This window comes from Nicotiana attenuata, chromosome 12 (genome assembly GCF_001879085.1).
Source record: "Nicotiana attenuata strain UT chromosome 12, NIATTr2, whole genome shotgun sequence".
Lineage (NCBI taxonomy): Eukaryota > Viridiplantae > Streptophyta > Magnoliopsida > Solanales > Solanaceae > Nicotiana > Nicotiana attenuata.
In genome coordinates this window covers 18,336,545-18,347,840 of record NC_032000.1, presented here as the reverse complement: position 1 = coordinate 18,347,840, position 11,296 = coordinate 18,336,545, and positions in this window count along the sequence as shown.

The following is an 11,296-nucleotide window of genomic DNA, read 5'->3' as shown; positions in this document are numbered from 1 at the left end:
ATATATATATAAAAAAAACAATTTGACGTAAATATTTATAAAAAGTAAAACCACAAAGTTTTTTGAAGAATCTTTTAGAGTTGATTAGTATTTATACATAGTAAATCAAGCCATTTTTCACTTCAATATAGATTTGAATAATTTGTGGTGTATGAAAATATTTTTGATTTTTTATTTGGTGGTTAAAAATTAAGTCAAGTTGAAGATAATACTCTAATTGATTTATATTCAAGGTAGGGGTAAGGTCTGCGTACACACTACCCTCCCTAGACCCTGCACGGTGTGGGATAATACTGGGTACATTATTGTTGTATACATACCATATAGTTTTTCGTAATATTTCGACGTTGACCACCCTTAGCAAAAGGTGACTTCGCCCCTTAACTCAATAAATAATCTAGAGTTTATTTGAGTCATTTGTATCTTAAAAAGGACAAATCAAAAATTAATACTGGGTCATTGAAGATTCTATTGCAGTGCGCTTGAATCTCCTTAAAAAAATATATTCGCACAGATCAGCATGACAACAGGAACAACTTTTATGGGTGGGTGGGGGCACCTTCACCTAAACAAGTGTCGTCTTATGTAATAAACAAAGACAATAATGAAGACCGAACTTTATGGTACGTTAATTATCTAACTTTTGTGACCCCCTTTTTGTCTTTTCAACAAATTGGCAGAATAGCCTAAATGGCAATTATATTTGTCCTGCTTTGTTATGCCGGTCCCCAAACTTAACAATTTGTCAATTGAACACTTACACTTCTTCAAACCGTGTATAATAAACGTTTATGACACGAGGCCGCCAGTGCGTGTAATACAATCTCCTACATGTAGGGCGCCATGTCAAGAAAATTAAACCACGTAGGCTCCATGTCATTTATTATGGCCACATAGAAAAATAAAACAAGAAATGATTATTATCCCCCCCCAAACCCAATTTTTTCCCTCATTTTACACTTACCACTTAGTTAGGGCCTAGAAAGTATGAACCACTTCTGTCTCTCCATTCTTCTCCGTCATCGTTGCCGGGATTTTTATGTCCAAAACCCACTTAAATCCTGTCTGCTTCTGCTTTTGCCGGGCTGTTGGTTTGTTTTTTTTTAAATAGAGGAAAATCAGTGGCAGAACAGAGAGAGGCTCTTTTGAAAATGGAGGAAAAGAGCATGTAGGTTTGCACTTAAGAAAATAACCTTCCAATTGAGGCTCAGATCTATAATATTGAAGACAAGACAAGAGATTGGAGACACCGCCATGGCTGCAAACACCGGTTGCTCAGAGACAGAAGAAAAAATTATCGTCAAAACCTCATATTTTTGCTACAATTATTATCCATTCTTATTTTAATAATTTTTCCTACTTATTTTAATTATTTCTGGTTCAAAATGTTCATACTTACGCTCATTATCCGCGTGAATTACACTCATTCTGTCCAGCTCAACCATTATTTTGCCCATGTGGTTGGTCAACGATCAGAGGAGTTTAAATAATAGGCTTTGATCAAGTTAAAGTGTATGGATGAGAACAAGTGAAGTTTGGGGGCCAGCATGACAAAGTGGGACCAGTATAGGTGTTGTATTGGGGAAAATCGATATTACACTTGGAATTAATTATGTGGCTGCCATGTCAAGATATGTGGATTATTAGAAGAGTGACAGCTGGCAAAGAGTACTTAAAGAGACTCGAGTCTTAGTAGGTACGAGCGAAGTGTCAAGAAGACAAGAAGGAACGATCACTCGGTTCCCTTGATAATTTGAAGAGACACCGGTGGAATGAACCTAGACAGCAAAAAGTACAGATTCGTAATATCTTCAATTAATGAGCATAAATGATAGGAAACGTTATAGAATCTTCACGAAACAGTTACGATTGCCAATCATAACGTTTCATTAATGTCATTAAATGCTCATAATGGCTCTATTATGAGAGGAAAGAAACATTGTACTTAGAAATAGCTATAAAAGGGAGAGAAATAATATTTGTATGGACACTGATTATTACTGGAATATACCTATTTACATTGCTTTATATTGCTTACTCGGCTACTTCTCAGTCTAATTTTCCTTTCTCGTTATACAATTATTTCTTTATTTGATTATCAGTAACCCGAGTTCTTCTAAAAATACGATTTGACCGAAATTCCTATTTTCTGGTTAAATAAATTGGTTCCGTTACCGGGAAACTGATAATCTTTTACTTTCTAAGTCAATTCTTTTGTCAAAACAATCATGTCGAACGTCAACGACAACAACCAACAATACTTACAGCACCAAGAAAATCAGCTACATCAGCTAAAACAACAAGGTGATGGAACTCCAGCCCCCTCGCAGCAAAACTCTCTTCGGCAATCTCGAGAAGGGACTCCCGATGGATCTGAATCAAATATGAATCAGCAGCATGAGAATGATCAAGCTATTGATGAAGCATTGAAACAATTAATCGCTCAACAGGTCAGCAATGCTCTTCAGGCTTTTGTTAGCAAGTTGCCGAATGTACCACCAACACCACCTCCAAACAACAACGCGGCCGTAGAAAATCCTCGCTCGGGGATCGTTAACTTAGGCAGCGGAGGAACTTCCAGCGAATCTCGTGATGGAGGTGTCGCGCCCCCTTTTTTCCCTTCTTGCGGCGGGAGAATCGGGTTTATGACATTTTGGGTATGGGACAACTCGTTCCTTTTGGGAACTGGGTTTTGCATTTTTGAAGAGTCGCCACCTAATGATTTATGGTGCATTAGGACACCTACAAGATTCAATTACAACTACATTTTGATAACCAGAGATAGGGTAAGGGCTTGAAATTATCCCAAGGGGAAGGTGTTAGGCACCCCTCAGGATCCACTAGTGTGGTTCCCGGCCAGACAATTCTTTGTGAATTTGGTACAATTAACATGTAAGCAGATAAGGCTCAAATAAGAGGGGATTTTTACACAAATGCTTTAAAGTAAACAAGGTTTGAAAGAGCAATTGTTAAAAGGCTGATTTTTGAAAGGAAGTCATAATACTTTAAAGACAAAGAAAGAGAGGGGAAAGGGGGTCCTAGGTTTATTTATAATATGGATCACATCAATGCAATACCCGGTAATCACTCCTCAAAGAGGGGCTACACGTGGTATTAGCGCACCGGTCATCATATCCATATCTACCTTGCCCACCCCGTTAAGGTACTAAAGCGCGGATAGGTCTCGACCACTATTGCATGCTATTACCCGTCCCATTCCAATCAGTCCCGGAGGCACTTAGGATTACTATTCCTAAAAGGGAGGGATATTAAGCTGACTTGGGGTTTCAAAGGTGAAAATCTAAGGCGACATACAAAACATATAGGGCAGCACAATAATAGGGGAAGCACATAAACAATGAAGGCTCATATATACCTCCTCAGACAAAACAATCAAATAGCATGACTCAAACAACAAGTAGGATCTGAAAATATTAAGACAAAAAGGGAGTTTAAATTGTTGAAGCAGACCAATTTATTACATAACTCAGATAAGAAGTCCGAATCAGGCCTGCCTGCTGGTTGTAGCAATTATTAATTATCAGAAACGGGCTCAGTTTTATTTATTGTAATTACCTAAGGTTTGCCTAAGTGTTTGGGGCAGAATCTTATGAGCATGGTATCTATTACTGATTCAGAATGTGGCAAAGCAGTAACAAACTTAAAAATGAGCGGTTTGAAATCCTATAGGCATGCTTGCTAAACCATGTTAAATAGGGGATTAAATTATTTAAAACTGGTTTGGAATAGACTGATTTTAAGTTAGACTAGTCTCAGATTCTGTAGATGACGGCATCCATTATTGCTGGTTTTAACTCCTATAGACATGACATCTAGTGTTGCTGATTTTAATTCCTATAGACATGATATCTAGTTGAACGAGAAATAGAAACAGGCAGGTTTTCACTTGGGAATTCCTATAGGCATGATCTCTATACATTATACTGATTTTAACCTTATAAACATGATACTCATTTATAGCCGTTTAGATCCTAGAGCATGATGTCTAAGTGGTAAAAAGCGTGCAGAATAAAGTCCTATAGGCAGGTTATCATGTAGAATATGCAGAATTTTAAATGAACCCCTATAGGCATGGTATCTAAAATACAGAATTGAACGCGCAGGATGTAAAATAGTCCTATAGGCATGCTTTCTAAATGCAGAATTGAATCATTCAAAACACAAATCCTATAGGCATGTTTTCTACCCTTGAGCATGCATAATTACCCATCCCTTTTTCACTAGCCAACCCCAGATGTTCATTACAAATTATTACAGACCAGTTGCTGAATTACATCAAGAAAATACATAAAAAGGGAGATTACAACCGTAGGAAGCCTGATTCTGACTTCCTCTCTGAGTTATGGAACAAAATGCCTCAAATACCGCTTGTTTCAAAGCCTTTCTCGAACCTGGGTGTGTCAGAGTTCCCTAAGGGTCTCAAGGAACCCCGGGCAGTGCTTACACCCAGGTTCGATAGAACCAGATAGAGATTAGTGCAGTGTGGAAGGGCCAGCCCTTATGTGTCCAAGTTCAGAGGGAGCTCATGGGTCCCAAGGCAAGGCTCACACAAGAGGGGCAGAACTTAAGTCTAAGAAGATAGTGGAAGTGCAGGAATGGAGTCTTAAAACTGAGGGGATAAGGAGATGGGTAAAAGGTGATTAGGGAAACAGTAACTAGTAAAATACAGAGTTGATAACTTCATACAAAAGGGGTCAGGGGTTGGGAATTCATTGCAAAGAGCCTATGCACTTAAGCAAGGGTCAGCTTTGGGCATGCACAACAATAGAAGATGCAGGCATGCCTATAAGCCAACTAGAACACACAACAACTAGAGAAAACATGGAGGTTATAATCCCAGGGGATCAAGTTTGGGTCATGGACAACAATGTTCAATGCTGCCATGACCCGAAACCAACCACAGATACCAAACACATTGGGGATGGGGATTTAAGGTTCACAAACCATGATAAGTAAGTAACATAAACATTAATTCAGAACAGAAAAGGCAGAATACAGCATGCTTAACAGTGGAACTTAGTTAAATACAAACAAGAGACAAACCAGAATGAAAGAAATAGTAAAGAAACATGTTGCTGTTGATGCTGAAAAACTAGTTAGAACATACCAGTCAGAGAAGCAAAGTGCATTAAAGAAAAGTAAGCAGGACTCCAAAGTCTAGCCTTGGCTTTCAGCCGGCTAAACAGACAGTAGCAGTAAAGCAAGAGAGAGTTTTTTTTTTAGTGTAAGTGTGTGTTCTGAACTTAAAATTGTTCGTATCTTTGAAAGAAGAGAAGGTGGGTATTTATAGTTTTGAAAACGAGTAGAAATTAAGGTAATAAGCAAAGACTTAACATAAACATGAAAACAATCACAATCAGAATCAATTACCATAAGTACTTTCCATTAATCAAGGAAGTAATGCTCAAACGGATACTAATCAGGCTAATTAAGGAAAGAAATCAGTTTGAGGACAAATTGATTCTTGCCATATAAGGGGCAGTAAAAGTATGAAGGTAAATATTTGAGTCTAAGTATGAAAACATACTTAATTTTGGAAAAGGATTCAAGGTAAAACATCACAGTAATTAAGGAAGGGAATCAATCAATTTGAACACACTAATAAGATTAGGGTTCATCAGAAAACCCCTTTGGCAATCAATCGCAACATTGAGGGGGTCAGAATCAATCAAGAAAGGATCGCGATTCCGCATCTCAACATATAAATAGAATGAACAGCAGTATCAGACATGCAAGGCCAAACCCCCTTGGCAAAAGAAAACAACCTAAACATACAGTAGTAGCAGGAATAAGCTAGGACTTAGTAGTGGAAGAGAACCATTCGAAACTCAGCAATCGAGTAGGTCAAGTAGTCACAAAAATGCCGAGATCATAGTAACAGGTGAAGGAAATGAACACACAGAAACAAGTAAAGTCTTCAAAATTATAGCAACAAGTAAGGAAAAAAAACCTTTTAAGAGATTAGGGCTTTTAACAACAGAGCTGAGTTGAAACGGTAAGAAGTCAGAATCAGATAAGTCAAACAAGACAAAAGGTTCAAACACAAAGAACTTAATCGAACCAAACATGCATATAAAATAAACCAAGAGGATTTCAGAAAACCAGGTAGAGCCAAAACACTTAGGGCTTTTAGCATGATGAAACAGGTAGCAACAGACATGGACAAACATAGTAAAATCATAAAAATACACTGAAAATCGGAGAAAAGTTTAGGAAACACTAATTTGAAAATGAAGAGTTATTTTGAAAGAAAATTGGAGAACCTTTGAGAAAACACTAAGAAGTTCATAACAAGCACAGATCTAAGATAGATCTGAAAGAAAAATTGAAAAGCTCTTAAAGTTAGGGTTTCGAAGAACCCAGAGAAAGNTTTAGGTCTTACTTGGGGAAGGGTAGGTCATAGAAGCTTCTAGTATGTTGTTCACCTATAAATAGGCATTCATTTGCCTTGATTCACAAGTTGGGAGCCTCCAAAAGTTCCCCCAAAAGCTCCCTCTTGAATTTCAGGCCTGATTTTAAAATTTAAGCTTGCAAAATCCAAAAACAGTAGATAATCGATGAAAAATCCAAAAAAATACATTACTATTCCACCAGATAATTCGAGTTAGTTTGAGTTCTGATTGTTGAGATCTATTCTTCTAGTTTCGGTTTCAGAGGTCCATTAGTTTGATTCTAGAGCAATTGTCAAGTTGGATTGTTTGACTTTTATTTTAACCGCTTTTATTTTATGTCTTTTTAATAGGAATTGCAACGTCGTGAAAATGTGTCTCGAACCACGTCACACCAGTGCACCCGTGGCTTTTGACGCATTCCGACTTCGTTGAGATTTAGATTTGGGTCACATAAATGTGCACCCGCATTAAGGAAGGTAATATTATTAAAATGCGCGCCTAAAGCAACTACGCTTTTATTATCTTTGGGGAAAACCGTGAAATTTGCTAAACGGTTCACCCGAATTCTAAGTATTTTATAACATTTATTGAGGGCCCCGTAGTTTATTCATCTGGTTTAACGAGGCTCGTCTCATTTTTTATTTAGGGCTAATCCTAAATTAACTATGATTTTTATTGAATTTGTCTCAAAAGAAAACAACTGGTTAATTCACATTTATAAATCTGGGCCTCAAATTCAAATTCAATTTCAAACAAAAGGGAAAGACCCTTTAGCTCGAACTTGTTACCTAATTCAAAGCCCAATTTTATATTTGTGAATCAACTTCCATATTTCTAATATAATTTTTACAGGTTTTAGGCCTGGGCCCAAGAGCAACAATAGAAGCCCTGCGCTGGGCCAGCTCTCAAGGCAACCCAGCAGTATTTGTATGCTTCATGGGCCAAACTTTTAAGGCCCAGTATTTCAATCCAGCAGCATTTGTATGCTGCGTAGGCCTGACCGTTTCTGCTGGGTCAGCGTTTGAGCCTAGTATTTCAATCCAGCCACTGTGAACCCAAAGCCCCATTGATTATCAAAGAAATGAAGAGGGAGGGCTTGATGATCACTTTTACTCAAAAATGTGATATCTATTGATAAAGATTAACTTATAAGCCCTCTTACTCCTGTTAACACTTAAGTCCAGCAATGAACCTTGCTAACGTCTAACACTTAAGAGTACTTTAAGACCAACACACGTTGTTTTATAGCAGCTTTAACAGGCTAGTATATTCCAATATTGTTAACTGCTTTTGACTCCTATTTTTTAAAGTAATATGGCAACATGGAAAGCAGCACCAATTTACATCGAGGTTATGATCCCAGGGGGGATAATGTTTGGGTCATGCACAGCAATATTCAATGATGTCATGCCCCAAACCAACACCAGATACCAAACACATTGGGGTTGGGGATTTAAGGTTCGCAAGTCATGATAAGTAATTAGCAGAAACATTAATTCAGAACAGAAAAGGCAGACTACAGCATGTTTAATAATGGAACTTGGTTAAATGCAAACAGGAGACAAACAAGGATGAAAGAAACATGTTGTTGTTGATGCTGAAAATTAGTTAGAACATACCAGTCAAGATGCAAAATGCAGAGAAAAATGAGCAAGCTTCCCACAGCCTAGCCTTGGCTTTCAGCCGGCTAGGTAAGGCAGCAATACAAGTAGCAACAAAGAAAAGAGAGAGATTTTAGTGAGGTGTGTGTCTGAACTCAAGTGTTTTATGCCTTGTGTTTGTCTGTTTGAAAGAAGAGAAGGTGGGGTATTTATAGTTTTGAAAGCGAGTAGAAATTAAGGTAATAAGCAAAGGCTTAACATAAACATGGAAAAAATCACAATTTGAATCAATTAACACCAGTACTTCCCATTAATCAAGGAAGTACTGCTCAAACGGATACTAATCAAGCTAATTAAGGGAAGAAATCAGTTTGGGGACAGATTGATTCTTGCCATATAAGAGGCAGTAAAAGTATGAAGGTAAATATTTGAGTCTAAGTACGAAAACATACTTAATTTTGGAAAATGATTCAAGGTAAAACATCACAGTAATTAAGGAAGGGAATCAATCAATTTGAACAGACTAATAAGATTAGGGTTCATCAGAAAACCCTTTGGCAATCAATCGCAACATTGAAGGATTCAGAATCAGTAAAGAAAGGGTCATGATTCTGCACCTTAACATATAAATAGCAAGGGAGGGACAGACATACTAGGCATGCAGGGTCAATCATATTGACAAAGAAGCAACACAAACGTACAGTAGCAGTAGGGGTAAGCTAGGATTCAGCGGTAAAAGAAAACCATTCGAAGCTCAACAATCGAGTAGGTCAAGTAGTCACATAGAATCAAAAATGCAGAGAACCAAACTAACAGGTAAGAGAGTCAGAAACACGTAAAGGTCTCACATTAACAAGTGAGGAAAACCTTTTAGGAAATTAGGGTTTCAACAGTAGTCAAATTTAAAAGATGGTAAGAACTCAGAATTAGATAAGTCAAACAAGACAAAAAGATTCAAACGCAAAGAGCTTATTCGAACTAAAAATGCGTATAAAATAAACCAAAAGAATTTCAGAATCCCGGGTAGAGCCAGAACACTTAGGGCTTTTAGCATGATGAACCAGGTAGCAGCAAACATGGACAAACATAGTAAAATCATAAAAACACACTAGAAATCAGAGAAGAGTTTAGGAAACCCTAATCGTTAAAAATGGAGAGTCATTTTGAAAGGAAAATCGAAGAACCTTCGAGAAAAACTTAAAAAGTTTGTAATAAGCATAGATCTAAGATCGATCTGAAAGAAAATCGAATAGCTCTTAGAGCTAGGGTTTCAAAGAACCCAGAGAAAGTGATAAAGGCTTTAAAAGATACCGATCTAACCGAAAAAGTCAAGGATCTGACTCGAGTGGCCATGGCTGGCTGGAGAAAGGTCAGAGATGACCGGAGAAAGGTCATCGAGCAAAGACTGGACCAAGCCCCTCCAGAATCTGGTCATGAGACCACAGCAACAAACACATAGAAGCCTAGGAGGCTGATACAGGTCTTAGGCGATCATGGAAAGCCATAGATTAGGGTAGATTAAGGGGGCGGCGGCTAGGGTTTGATGTTGTTGTAGAGAGGATTTGGGAGAGGAGGGGAATGCAGAGGCGGCGTAGGGTAACAAATGAAAGGGTTTGGGGGGTAGTTGGGAATTAATTTAGGTAAGGGCAATTCTTGGCCGTTGATCTGAGTGATCAACGGCTTGGATTGAACGGGTAAATGGGCGGATTATGAAGATGGGTTCGGGTTGGGTTAAATCGAAATTGGGTCGGGGTTTAATAGGAATTGGGCCAGGGTAATTGGGATTCAAATTGTGGTCCAATTTAGGCTATAATCGAAATAAATGGGGCTAACATTTAAATAGCCAATTTTCCTATTTGATTTATAAAAAATACTAAAATAATTTCTGGAAATAAGTTGATGGTACTAAAATGATTTATAATACATAATTAATTATTTAAAAATACCAAACCTAATTTTATGAACATAAATGCAGTTAAATCTTAAAAGAGGCTAATATTGCAATTATATGCAATTTAGCTTTAAAATACTAAATAAATTTGTAAAAAAATATGCAAAAATTTCCTTGGCTATATTTTAGTATAGATATAAAAGTGCAATAACTGAATCACCAAAAAAAATTATAATTTTGGAAACAATTACTGAATTTTATGGATAAAAATAGGAGAATGAATAGATTTAAAAATCTTTTAAAATTAAGGAAAAGTAATGAAGCACTTGCATATATGCATATATATATCATTTTGAAGCTATTTTCATATTGAAAATATATAGGAAAAAATTGGGTGTCAACAGTTGCCCCTCTTTACCCGGGAATGATGAAAGAGTTTTCGGGTAAAGATATGATGGCCAATTTTGACCGAGAAAAATGGTTTTGGAGAGGTTTAGGCTGCACACTGGCTTCTGAGCTGCCTACATATCCCTGGTTTTACAGGAATCAGGCCATATGTAGTTCAGAATTCGTCGGCGGAGTATGCCGAGGGGTATTTTCCAAGAACGGACGCAATATTTTAGGCTGGTCGAGTGTGAGTGGACGGTTTACGGGAATGGTTAGGTTTGATATGGCTGCGGGCACTGGACGGGCGGCTCCTGCCGGGACGGCGCTGTTGCATGCCGTTTTTTACCTGCAATAGAAAACAATACAAGCGTATATCGTGCATAAATTTAAACATGATGCAAGTTCCCGCCGGACCATGAATGCTGTCTTTGGACGGTTAGGATGACGTCCTTAGACCATGACGTCCTGGGCCATGAAGCGTGTAATAAAGGATTCACAGGCTATGAATGATGCTCTCGGGCTATGAAATGATGCCTCCGAACATGATGCCTTTGAATAATGATATGCAAAAGATTGAAAGGGATCCTCAGGCCATGACATGGTGTTCTCGGGCCATGAGGATGGTGCCTTCGAACGATGACGCCTTTGGACAAGTTGGCGATATTTCAGCCCATGAAAGATGCAATAGCATGTGGCGATCTTTCAGCCGTGCAAATGTAGTATGTGGCGATCTTTCATCCCTTGAGATGCAGTGTGAGGCGATCTTTCAGCCCATGCAGATGCAGTATGAGGCGATCTTTCAGCCCATGAAATGCAGTAGGAGGCGATCTTTCAGCCGTGCAGGTGCAGTATGAGGCGATCTTTCAGCCGTGCAATGCAGCATGAGGTGATCTTTCAGCATGCAGATGTAGTATGAGGCGATCTTTCAGCCATGAAATGCAGATGTAGTATGCGGCGATCTTTCAGCCTTGAATGCAGTATGAGGCAATCTTTCAGCCCATGCA